This window comes from Anser anser, assembly GCF_964211835.1.
Source record: "Anser anser genome assembly, chromosome: 12".
Lineage (NCBI taxonomy): Eukaryota > Metazoa > Chordata > Aves > Anseriformes > Anatidae > Anser > Anser anser.
In genome coordinates this window covers 3784042-3797599 of record NC_139733.1, presented here as the reverse complement: position 1 = coordinate 3797599, position 13558 = coordinate 3784042, and the positions used below count along the sequence as shown (strand labels likewise).

The window sequence follows — 13558 nt, the reverse complement described above, 5'->3', positions numbered from 1 at the left end:
ACACAAACCAAGGCCATACGTGCCTGGTATGCTCAGACTGTATTTTACCTGAATAAATTCCTTCTGAGCTGATCTCTGACTGCACCAACTGAGAAATATGGTTCTTTTATCATAGAAAAAATCTCCTTAATTTTCATATTTTAACTTCACACTGAATATATCTCATTAGCTAGAGAGCATTATACAGCACAGCCAAGTGCTATTACATGTGTTGCCTTCTTCATTATAGAAGTTTGATTCAAGACAGAATAACTTATTTATTATGGGTAAAGTGAGGAAAGAGTTTCGTCACACAATGAAATTTGCAGGCAATCGAGAAAGAAATTCTGAAATGTTTCAACCTAAAAAAGATATGAAAAACTGATGTAGAGAAGATGTGATCTCAAAAATACAGTCACAAACCTAAATCCAGAAAAAAACCATGTCTTAAGCTGTTGAGAAATTTGAATTAACTAGTTTGAAATGGGACTTGAAAGAAATTATAGGACTATGCCTTTTCAGAATTGAGATAACAGATGTCAGCATTCTGTGACAGTAGCGAGTTGTGCTTTACAGCAGACACCCAGCTGGAAGAACGGATTTAGGAACTCCTAGCTGGAAAAAAATGGACAAAGCACAGCTAGTTAAGCCAGGACAGCCTCTCATTATTTGCTCAAAATCTAAAGAGATCCTATTGCAGGTATCATTTAGAGCTCAAATGCAGCTACCTAGAAATTGCTTCCACAGCTTAGATTCAATAGAGAATCACTGAACTATCGAGGCTTTGAAATACAGCAGCCAGATGATTGTTTCTCAAACAGCAGCACTACTCGAATTTGCAGCACAGAAGGGACAGCACCCATGGCACAGGGTCTGAAACACTGATGAGAGAAAGAAACAAAGGGGAGCTACAAGCCAGAATCAGGGGTTTGACTGCTGACAGGTGTTGGACTATTGCTATCATGACCTGAAAGCTGGCACTGGTAACTTACTGTTCTCCAGCAAAAGCAAAACCACCTTTAAAAAAAAAAAATCACCACCGGCCTGTATGTATTAGTTTAGAGGACATAACTAATCATTGTCTTATTATAGCTTTTATATGTTGGCTGCTGTTCCAGGGAAAGATCTATTAAATACCACGTCTGGTTGGAGTCCAAATTAAAAGCTCTGTGATGACCTTTCATTCCCCGTAGTAGGGTTTTGTTCGTTTGTTTTTAAAAAGAAGGTTTTGGTTCTCCAGAACTATATCCTGAAAAAAGTGGTTTAAAATGTAAGAGACAAAGATAGAATAGGGCACACCTATGTCAAAAGAGGTCTGCCCACAAATTCAATTCACAAACCCAAATCTCACAGATTTCCACCCAAGAAATGCCAAAGGGGAGCCCTTGGTGCTGGGCACAGTGGCAATCCCTACCGGCAGAGCTCTCGGCACCAGCAAGTAAGACAGTAAGCCAGCAAAAAGAAAGAAACAGTAAGCCCACGTAACATAATATTAAGAAGGTTCACATAGAGATAAGATTTTGCAACTCATTAAACACACAAAACCAATATTTTCTAAAACTGCCACAGGCTCAGCCCTTAATAGGATTTCGTATTTCCTACTTTCAGCTACCTGGGCACGCCATGTGAAAAGACTAGCTGTAATCTGGCTCTTCTGAAAGGAGCCAGGAAATATAACTGTAGGAAATTAAATGCCCTTACCTATGGGGAAAATGAAAAAAAGCTAGGGTGATTTCTTAATTGCTCTTAAATTTACATAGCCTCTTCTAGAGCAGGAGAAATTCAAGTGAAAGTACTGAGTGACAGCTGAGAAGACTGGCTGAATAACTTATCAGCACATCCCTTTCTCCAAGAAATTTCCATGGGGAAAAAAAAGTTAATTCCCCCTCTAACAAGACACTTATGAAATGTGCGTTATTAAGACAGTGTTTCAGGAGCTAGCTGTCAGTATGCATCACAGGCTGCAAGCTACCTGCTGCCCCAACACGCAGCGTGCATTTCCTGCCCAGGACCACCAGAGCAGCCCTCTCTACTCTTGCACCTCACTATTAGATGAAATCAGAAAATTTCTCTTTACCCCCTTCTGCTCCTTCAATTAATGTGATTACAGAAAAGTGGCCTCTTAACAATTGGTTTTACCTTTCCTCAGTCCCTGTGAGCTTTATTTCTGCACACAGCTTGTCTATGCTGGGCACCTTCAGAACCGAAGGGTGTGCATGCTCTCGGTTTGCTGCATCTTGAACTTGCCAAACCCTCGGTGGTGGCAAGGCACAAAGGCAAACAACCACAACCGTGTGCAAGTAGCAGCACAGTCTCTCTCCACTGCAAATGAACCAAAAGACACAAGAGCAGCTCTCGTTGCATCCTGTCTTTCTGGATTGTTTAACCTCACTCAAGGGAAGTAGCGATGTATTACTGTCCCTTGCAAAGCAGGACAGTTCTCTGCTGCAATGCAAGAAAGCAGTGGCTTTTTTGACAAAAGCTTGGTTTTTATCAAGCTGAGAAAATTTTCAAAAAACAATCATTTTCTACTAATACTCTTGAAACCAATATAACCTGATTTACTGCAAATAGTGGTGTTTTTTTTTTTTAAAAAAAAACATTTTACAAATGTAAAAGTTGGAGCTCTAAGAGGTTCCAAGTAACTGCAGTTAAATTCTAGATATCCCAAAAGAGGTTGCTAAGAAGTATTCAACAAAGGACTTCTTGCAGGAAGAAGCTGAGTTAGTCTTACCAGTAGACTCACCCAATTGCCAATGTTCACAAAGAACAGTTAAAATATCAGAAATAGAAGTAACAGAATAAAGATCAGAATCTAAATAAGAATTAGCATCCAATATGAAAAAAAACCTGCATTTTTGAAATTGAAAAGCTCCTTATGAGTTATAAGGTAATTAAAATATTCTAAATTTTATTTTTCAGAAGTTTTCAAAATGAGAAATCATCAGAACATTTTATTGACTCCAATGAAATAAATGTTTTAGCACAGACTTCCTTGGAGTCACAATTTCATTTTAAAGATCTACTTTCTAACACCTTATGATATTATAACACGTGATCAGCACAATCTTATACGCAGTATTCAAGAAAAATTTGATATATCAGCTGCAATGTAAGAGTTAAAATATTTGTAAAATCAAGACTTCTGGCACTCCTATGTAAAACTCCTATCTAGCAGGTCTGCAGCCCACCCAAACCATTCCAGGTCCTTTTTAAAGCAAGTGCTTGAGAATTCCCAACCTAAAGATTTTTCTACAAGTCATTCAGGCATGCTTTGCCTGCCAGAAGTGCATTATATATTCTGCAACACAGCAATTATCAGTTCCACACACTGCCCTTGATTTTAAAAAACTGCACACTTTAAAGGGTCTTTTAACAACAACAACAAAATATACTCGTTATGAGAGAATCTTATTTAATAGTCACTAAATTTAAGAGGACATTGAAAACTTTAGAAGCTTCTATTTCTCACCTGTGCAAACACTTTGTTCTCCTTATTAATACTATTGCACGTTTTTAAAAGCGACTCTCACATCCATCTCAGCTATGCAATAAGCAAAGATCAAGCAAGCAAGCAGTGAAGTGTTGCTAAGAATATCAAAGTAAACAGCAGCTCAACAGGTAAAAGAAAAGTAATTTAAATCAAAACAGCTGTTATTGAATGACCTCTCCACTCCACTTGTAGCATTGTTACCAGATATATCACGGCACCTATTTAACAAGGCTTAACACTACAAAATGAAGTCAGGTCATAAGTATGATGTTCTGTAAAGCATTTTCTTAAAGAAAGGTAGAATTACTGGATTTTTCTCTGAAAAGCAATGTAAGCATTTGAGCGCATAGTTTCACCTGTAGATCTAGGATTAAGGGGAAGTCAATCAGCTGAACCTCCTACTCTCTAGGTCTGTTTAAACATATAAATACAAATATATTTACAAGAACTCTGCTTTTGCATTGTGCTTTCCTTTGTGTAGATCAGAGTTCTGCTACAGGCTTCCATACTGCTGCTGTGTATTGTGCCTCATCACCTTCATTATCTCTCTGATAAAATCCTAGTTTGTTCACTCCTGCAGGTATTTTAATCTTGCAAGAGAAATAATATTCCAAAGACCTGCTATCATTGCACCATTATCAGTACAGAGAATTATTTTAAAATCAGGTAAGTTTGCATGGCAATTTTGGGTAGGCCTAAGAATAAAGCTATTGCTCTGGAAATGCTATTACATTTCAAAACACATAGCATTGTCAAAACAGAGCGAGTATAATGCTTATCGCAACACGCACAAGCTGTGACTCTGCAATTTTAAAACTTTGGTACTCATTTGGTTGGTATATGAGCATTTTAAGATAGTATACAGCTTTTTTCTTTTTTAAAGAGTGCATTAAAACAGGTGCACAGGCTTCATTAGCAATTTTTCATCTTACTATCTTAGACCTAAGAGTAATTAGCATTTCCGTTTGTTTAACATCTTCTAGTTCAATCAGTGCTTCCATTTGTCCATCCACGCAATGCAACAGACCCTGCTTTACTACAGATCACGGTTCTTTCTGGCCTTCACACGTATATCTTCTACATAACTGCATACACAGCAGTACTAAGCTGATGGAGAAATTTTATCATTGCATAAGTTCTGAACAGCAAATATTAACGAGCATTTTATACTTAATTCACCTATGCCAGGTAGTTACTGTTGAACAGACAAAGCATTCCACTGAATCCCCCATGTGGGCTGCATAATAATCCATCCATTACCGTACGAAGATGTTATCCACAACACCACACAAGCCCTACAAACAACCCAGAGCTCTATAGAGCTACATAGAGACCTTCGGTGCACAGCAAAGTGACTGGCTGCTGTGCAGAACCATGCATCCCCTCCATCACCCAGCCTGGCAGCAGCAGCACCCCAGGAGTCCCAGCACCCCCTGCCTCCTCCAGCCCCCACCCTCATCCTCCTGTGGCCACCCCAAGGAGAGCAGCACCACGCAGGATGCACGCCCTGGCACAGCCCACAGCTCTCACTGCAGCTCCATAAACGTAGCAGGACAGCACTAAGAACTTCTACTTTCAGAGGAAAAAAGGTGCTCTTGAGCCCTCAGGAAATAAGACCGCAACGATGCCACCTGCACGAGCACACGAGCGTGTGCACACACCTCCTGCTGCCCACGACAAAAGCAGCGAGGGAATCGGCAGAGTGACTCGGGGAAACCAGACAGCTTTCAGTTTTCAGAAAAACTGATAGAAAAGGGAAAAAAACACTCGTTTCTTCCACTGAAGGAAAACCTGCAGAAAAATCATGACCCCAGTAGCTGTAAAACCCACAGGAAAGCACGTTTATAAATAACCGAACTGTGAGAAGCAGCTTCATGGGCAGCTCACATCTTATTAGGTACCAAGGGCTCCAGCTACAAGATGACTTTGTTAGTTACTCGGCTCACAGAAATCCATCTTGAAATATATGCTGTGTATCTTTTAAGGTACAAAGGTCAGCATTCATTAGAAGGCATAGAGTCCTCTCTTTCTATACACAAATTAGCTTATTGGAAATGTTCTAACGGCTTTTTTCCTTTCTTTAACAGGTATCTCAAAAATCACAGTTTCAGCTTTGAAAAAAATACAGGTAATGCAACTCAGATAGTGGAGACTCCAGCATACATAAAATACACACTTATGAAAGCTTTTTTATTATTATTATTATTCAAAACACATCACACATACCATTAAATTGTTAATTGCAACATCAGAATCAGGGGACCTAAGCATCAACCACCAGGGCAGTCAGAAAGACAGCAAGCATCAGCCGTTGCTGATCAGAAGCTAACCACCAGTGCACAAGAGGTTAGGTTACGAAACGCCTTTTCATCCTTCACCCTAGATTCCACTTCATTTTCCTTCATTTCTCTACAAATTCTGATTTTACTCTCAGGCTAACTATCACATCACAGACTTGAAAACTGGTAGTTTGCGAGTGCCAACCGGAATAGTTTGCAACCTTGCAAAACCCAGCTCTGCAGGCTGCGTTACGGACACCGAGCCAATTACCCGGCCCTCGGCTCAGGAGCGCTCTTAATTGACGAAAGCATCACAGGGCACCAAGCTGTCACTGCTTCAGTCTCATTGCTGCACAAAGAAGCTGCCCAGGAAAACACCCGGGAGGATCGCTGGTTATGAGTAATATCTTGTAAGGTTAATCAGGAAGATAATTTCACCTGATTGGGAAAAGAACCTTCTAAAGAAAAGGAAAGGCCATGAGGGAAAACCAAGTCCATCTGCATGCACCTCACAGGGCAGAAGGTGCTACAGACCAGGGTCCTGTCACTAACTTTTGTTTTGGAAGTGTGGGCAGGGGTACAACAAAGGGGAGAAATGAAAGCAAGGAAGAAAGTAAGCTTTTTCAAAAGCCCACTGTAAAGTTTTTGTGAAGTACCATCCATTTTTAATGAATCCTCCCTACCAGGGCACAAAGGAATGCCGGGACTGGCTGATGAGTCACCTGTAATCCTTCCCTCACCTGTAACAAAACCAGATCGGCACCAGTCACACCTCACACTGATTACTTCAGACTTAGCAGCCACACCCATTTCATTTTTAGGTCCCAGGTTACTGAGCTGTGTGTTTTCTGTTGTGCCCTCTTCATGCAAAGGGCATTTCCCCAAGCGCAGCCCTGCAGTTTTAGTAATTCCACATCACCCCCTTCATGCTGAAAGACTCCTTCCCAACATGGACTGCTCTGCGGAGCAATACATATATTTATATTTTAATAAATTGAGCTGTGATGTTCAGAAACAGCACAAAAACAAAGGAAGAAAAACAAAGACAGAAAAGCATTTGTGTGGCAGAAGTTGATAAACATCCACAGTCCCAATTCTGGCAGCAGTTATTTCTGAATCCGTGTACACTCCATTGTTTCTCAAGTGTCTCATTTTGGACGCAAGATATTGCAGTCCAAAACCAAAGCTATTTAGAGGAAAAATGTTCTTTGAAGCCCACCTGTGAGTGAGCAATGGCCCGTTCTTTCCCTCCCTCAAACCACCTGAGAGATAGCTCCAACACCTACACACTTAAGTTAATAAATGAGGTTTTGTATTTCATACTTTGATGTCACTTAGGGGCAGAATAGCCCGTTTCCCATGCTTTTGTTGCCTCGGTGGTTAGAAATGTGCAATCCTGTTCCATCAAAGTAAACAGGCATACATCTCAGATCACACACATTTTAAGTATTAGCTGTTTCTCATGGTATGTGGTGCTGGAGTCACTTCTGCAATCAGTGAGCACAGCTGCTTTCCTCTGCCTGTACAGCGAGCCTTCCACATTAACGCTCCAGGGGTCTTGGTTGTGTGTTTCTCGGTAGGTGTAGGGGCTTTGGCAGAGGGCTTCAGACTGGGGGGCAAGGAGAGGGGAACTCAAGTAGTAAAGCAGTGGAAAAAAATCCCCAAAATATCCATAATTTATTCCACAGAGTTAAAGAGCGCTTCTTAGTGTGGGGTGCTTCCTTCCGCCCCACACATACAAGCACAGATACTGCTACAGGTTTCTTTCCTCTATTTCTCAATACTTTGAAAAGAAAGCTTAATCCTCTTCCACGCACAAGGATTCACAGAGTTGTCTTTTGCCTAGAGGAAACCGCAGGGTGCCTTCATAGGAGTATCTTGTGTCAGGTAGGAACCTATCCAGTTGGCTTAATTTAACATGAGACTATAAAAATAAGGCATAAAATTGACCCGAGTCCAAGTAGGCTCTTCTGCAATCACTTGCTGCTCTGCCACCCCATCCTGCAGCTGCCAGGGAGCTGAAGACAATGTGTTTTTTCTTAAGATGAGGTGCCTGTGAAGCAAAGGTATTTTGCATGTGTCACATATGGCCACAGTCTGACCAGGCCATTCAGCATCCCCCTTGTGTATAAACACAGCTGGGATCCAGAGAGGAACCGTCATCCATTCCTCAGGTAGCTGAAGCCAGGAGAAGCCACCTGTGGAGCACACCTCCCACTCCATGGACAAGCAGGACTCTTCCCTGTGACAACACTGCCTTTCCTCCTACATGCCAGCCAGCAGAGGCATTCCCTGCATCCCCTCCCAATGCAGCAATACTTAGACCCCAAGACTAACGCTAATGGGGATGATTAATTTCAAATTCCACCTGCAATAGTCATTGGAGGCTTTACCAAAGCTTGCAGCTAAGGGAAGGGCAAGGAGCCCAGCTGCATCCTCACTCCTCCAGGAGCAGAGATTCCTCCATCCTCAGCCAAGACACAGATCTGAGCACAAAGCATCACAGCCCCCAGGCAGGAGGCCCCTCAGCAGAGCAGGCAGGTCATGTCCCCTTCCCTCTCCCCCTGCTGGGGGTCCTGGTCTGAAGATGAAGGGGACACAAGCTGTGGGACACAGACTTCCCCCCCCGCCAGCTGCCCTGTGCTGCCGGCAGCCTGCCCAAAAACGGGTCGGGGTTGTGTTTGGTCCCTCAAGGAGCAGCCCGAGCTGCCAGTATGCCACCCACCGCCTGACGTGGGGCTGAAAGCAACCAAAGCAGGCGGTCCTCAAGGCCCGACATGAAGGCTCCAAAGCAAGCTTTCTATTTAAAGACGGAATGATCTCGGCTACTTGACACCCATGGGCTCGGCAGCTAGGAGAATTTATAGCTCCAACTTGCTTCAGATAACGTTAGTCAAGTTCACGAGTCTGCTGTGCATCTGAGGACCAGCAGATTAACAGTAGAAGCCTTGCTCTCACTTTTATTTTTTTTTAGGGGAAAGTTACAGAAAGTCCCTATTTGTCACCTGGAACAGTGCCACAAGCACTTCAAGTTAACAATAAAAGTAACTCTGAATTACAGCCTGATGTTATTCCCCCCACACTTCCCCATGCTGAAAGCTCCTGGACCTTACAGGCTTTGGTTAGGCTGACCTGCCACAGGGACTTCTTAAATTCATTGAAGTAAATGGAAAATGTTACAGAAGTTATCACAACGTGCACAAAAAACTCAGAAACCTTGACCAGACAGGATCACAGATGGGCTACAAGCACTCGTTGTAGCTCATTCTTAACTCATTTTACATAATACCCTGTCACTTCATGTAAGTGGCTGTGTGTTTACTTCTGCTACTAATCGTATATACGGACCAACAACACCATGTTCATCCAAAGCAACCTATTTTCATCATGATTGCACTGTTTGCCAAAGGACAAGATGCTCTCATCCTCCATAAGTAACTGAAAGCGAGTTTTTACTGCAGCTGACAGAAAAGCAGGTCTTTTGGTGCACCGCTTGCTTTATTATCAACAACAATTTTCAAAGTAAGCACTGGTGCAGAACAGGCAGAAAACAAGTCCCAATGCACATGACCCTAGCAAGTTCCCTTAAATAATCAGTAAAACCTAGAACAAAGCTGACAGATTTGGAATCAGTTGTACAGGATCTAGGTATCAAACGTGTCTGCAAAGAGCAGTGCAGGCCCGCAGCAATGAGATACATCTGGAAATGTGACCCCCCCTCCTGCACTACTCTGTTTTAACAGCCAGAGTTGATTCTGCGCAGCCAACCAGCACAGCTGTATCAGCTCCAGCGAGTACAACGCGTCACCCTAAACGTTGCTCCAACTTAAAAAACCCAGACAGCATCAGGAGAGCAATGTTAAAAAGCTGCTTATTGTACAAAAACCTGGAACAAACACCATAAATTTAATCCCCAAACTATGCACCAGAGAAACATCCATTTCAGAAGCAGACTTAGGCAATACCTACTTTATATTTATTTTGTAAAATAACAATTCAGTTGTCGATGTAGCAAGCAGCCAAATGCTATTTATTCTTTTAATAAAAAATGCATTTCACAACGTATAGACAACTTTTTATTATTTTCCTAAAGAAAAAAAAAACCTTCCTCCATCTGTTCGGTCTTGCTAGGTTTTAAAAAGTTTTAAACACTCGAAACAAACTGACCATGGTATTTGGACAAGTTCAGCTAATACCTGCAGGGACTACAACGTTACTGCGCTCTGTACAGAGCCACCGTTTATTAAGGTCCATATTTTGCTTTTTTCATTCACTTTCTAGCAAGACAGTTACCCAATAACTCTAAAAGGCGGCCACCATCCATATCGATTCAAATATAACTTCTCTGGATTATGATGAAACAAAAAGCCTTTTAAGTAGTTTTCTGGAGAGCTGGACTGCAGCAGGGCTTTTGGAACCTCTGAAAGAACTGGTAGCTTTAGTAACTAACTACATTACAGCTTTTCCACTAAAAAGGCATTAGGAAAAGACTTGAATGCAACAGAAAAACATCCATTTGGGGTGTTACCTAATCATTTCCTTATAAGCTAGTAATCAATGCTGGTTTAAGTTTACTTGCCTAACCAAAAATTGCATTAAAATTCAAACTAACTTTGGTAAAGTGCTGCAGAGATTCCTAATAGGATCAAATACTACTAAAAGTACATTTAATTTTCCTTTAAGAAGTTTGGAATGAAGATCAAATTGAATTTACAGAAAAGGCCAAAGGAAAAAAAATGCAAATGTTACTTGAGCCTGTATTCTCCTATCTGTTTTCCTGAGAGTTCATGAATAAGCGTTTTGTATCCCTCTGGAGCAAACAACTGAAGAACAGATGGCACTAGGTCTTATGTTACTCTTTCCTCGGTGCTTAATCGACATGTATGTTCCCATACTATAGCATTTCAGTCCACCCATACTCCCATTGTGTGCTTAACCACCACATTACTTATTAGTTACGTTGAATTCACACAATGCAGCAAAGTTATGTTCCAGTAAATCACTTACTATGGTCAGATCGTGTACACTAACACTTGGTATGAATTAAAATGTATATGCACTTATGAGGAAGATTCTGGAGTAAGGGGGAACAAGATCCACCAGCTCCATACATCTGCTTATTTGTGACAATGCTACAGCCATGACAGGGGCATGCGGGACTTGGCACGTTTGGTAGAGGTGAATAACTGTTTTTTTTAGAAAGAATTGTTGGGAGGTTGGTGAACTGAAAACCCAGGTAAGTCCATTCGAGCGTAAAACGGAGCATCTTCCAAAAGAAACTTGAGGCAAGTACAATTGCATGTGTTCACTTATTTGTTCTTTCAGGGACTGAGCAGGATGGATGCCAACATGCACCGACCTCCCAGTTGTACACATTCAGAGAAAGTCAAGTCAGTGCTAACAAACAAAACAGTCACTCTAGAAAGTTTTTGGTAGAAACTTAGCAGCAGCTGATTTAGAACTCAATCTAAATTGATCAAACCCTGTAGAGGCCTGGCTGGCAACTGAGAGGCTTCCCTGCCATATGGCTTCCAGGATTAACAAATGGGAGAAACATGCCTTCCAAAAAGGACAGACCCCACTTCCTTCCGACACACCTCCCATGGCTCAGTGACGTCCCGTGATCACCTGTGCCACTTCCACACATCCATGTCTAGGTACACACCCACCCACCAACGGGGTGCAGGACAGACCTGCATCTGTCACCCTGCAGTTTTAGCAGCTGGTCCAGGCTCCCACCTCTGCCGCAGCAGAGGCTCCAGACATTCATTAAGACCCTGCAAAAGCCTCACTGTCAAGCCGGCGTCTGGCAGTAAGGCAGGTTTCTCACTTTAGAGCAGGCAGAAGAGCTGCAGAAAAGAAGGGGCTTGGTTCCTCCATTTCAGGCTACAGAGAAATAGCGTGACATCAGATGAAGGTTGTTTCTAGCTGTCAGATTTCTCGGCTTCATGGGAAAAAACAAAACCAACACTACTTCCCCCTCCCTCACTAAGCCAGGCTTCAGGCACATTGAAATCAAGTCTCATTAAGATAGCATCCATATTTTCTAATATGCCAGAATCACTTCAGGGAAATAATGCATTTCTAGATGTAACCTGAATTTCACATACACGAACTCAATCAATTGGAAAGCCAGTTCTGCTGCTGCATGACTATTTCAGATCTCCTCCAAACATTACTTGCATAAATCACTCGTATTTCAGAGAAACAAAGATCTCTCTTCCAACAACGGTGCCAAGCATCATGCACTCCCATGACATGTGTTTGGCTGCCCTTTTCTTACAGGCTCTCTGGGTACCACACATCAGTGCTTAGCTTACACTTGTGTTTGCAGGCCAAACCTCCCAGAGAACCTCCCAAAGATGCAGTAAGTGCCTTGCTGCTGGCAGTGAATGGCTATGAAGTGGCAAGTCTAAAACCCGCCCTTCCTCTGATCAGACAGCTGTACCAAGCTCTTCTCAACGCTCACACCCAAACCTGCCAGTACAGCTGGGCTCCCAAAATGCAGGAGATGCATCAATACCTCCTCAACAGTCCCTTCCTACCTGGCCCTTACAGCAGGCGCTCTACCCTCCACCCGCCCAGCCCAGCATCGCTCTTCCTGATCTCTGCAGCACCTCTAGTATCTCTGGGCATGCAAAAATCCTGACACCTCCAGTAGCTGAACTGCTGTTGCCATCCTTCTTTTAGCACATGATTACCAGCACCCCTGGGTTTTCTTCAGAGCTCTGTTACACCCTGGCCACAAAACAAGGCAGCAATCAGACCAAAATGTAAGCATGTTACACACACACCAGCCAGACAGCGTGCCAAGTGCAAACATTATTAAGATGACAGTTCCAAAAATCAACGCCCCTTCCCCACCCGCCCCCATCAGCTGCAGACAAGAGATGACCAAAGGGACCAGGAATATCCTTTACATCGAGATCTGATTTTATTTTCAGTCACTTCCTTTTACTGCAACAGGACCACACGTGTGTAACAGGGAACAGCTCAACTAGAACCAAAGGTGTACAACCGACCTTTACGGAAACATACTCAAAAGCAAAAGAAAGGAGTCTCGTTTGATTCAAAGGAACAATGTGAAGTCTGACCCAGCTGTATTTCATTTACTGAATTTGAGAAGCAGTCTATTAATAGTTCACTACCATATTCCTATCCCGTTTCTCCGTGTCATGGAGACAGCGCTCCTAACAAACACCAGCGATACAGGCACGTGTCTTCATATTGACACTGTAGAGCAGAGCTAAACCAACTGCTTAAACTGAAACAGAAATCACTATCTCAAAAATTGACATGAAACAGACAGAATTAGTCTCTGGGAGTTAATTTAATATAAGCACATAGCAATATCAGATTCAAGCTTTCAGATACATTTTCCCTCCTTTCTTCTTCCAAAGGAATTTGCTAAATTATTCTGTTCATTTACACTACAAAGTTTACCAAGCCAATAAATTAACAACACAGATAGTAACAATCTGCTCTTTTGACATCAGATGAATGCTGTCACCAACAAGGACACCATAAAAGCCAAACTACAGCACCAGTGAAAATCCTGAAATTTTGACTTTTCCATAAAGAAACCACCTGAATTCACACAGGAGCTCAGGACATCTTCCTTCCACTGCCAGAAGCTGCTTGTTAGTCGGTGTCAAGTGAACTTGCTTTAACACTGCCCATTTTATGGGCGCCCACTTCTAACAATGCAAACATTCCTGCTTACACAAAAACATCCACGCCACGGACCTTTCGTGTCATAGCAAAAGAAAAAGTGCTATGAAAGTACCAAGCACGACACTCACCTTGT

At 42.4% G+C, this 13558-nt stretch overlaps 1 protein-coding gene across 17 annotated transcripts in view; it reads right to left on the bottom strand.

The window, feature by feature from the left end:
- The window catches only part of WNK2 (WNK lysine deficient protein kinase 2), a 184466-nt gene that overhangs the window by 97986 nt on the left and 72922 nt on the right, over positions 1 to 13558 (bottom strand). Inside the window, exon 1 of one of the 17 annotated variants that reach the window (XM_083795868.1) lies at positions 3452 to 4899. The exons of the other annotated variants lie outside the window; for them this stretch is intronic. The gene's annotated coding sequence lies outside the window, so the exon portion shown is untranslated. Of the gene's footprint in view, positions 1 to 3451; positions 4900 to 13558 lie in introns of those variants that run through there. 17 annotated transcript variants of the gene reach the window in all.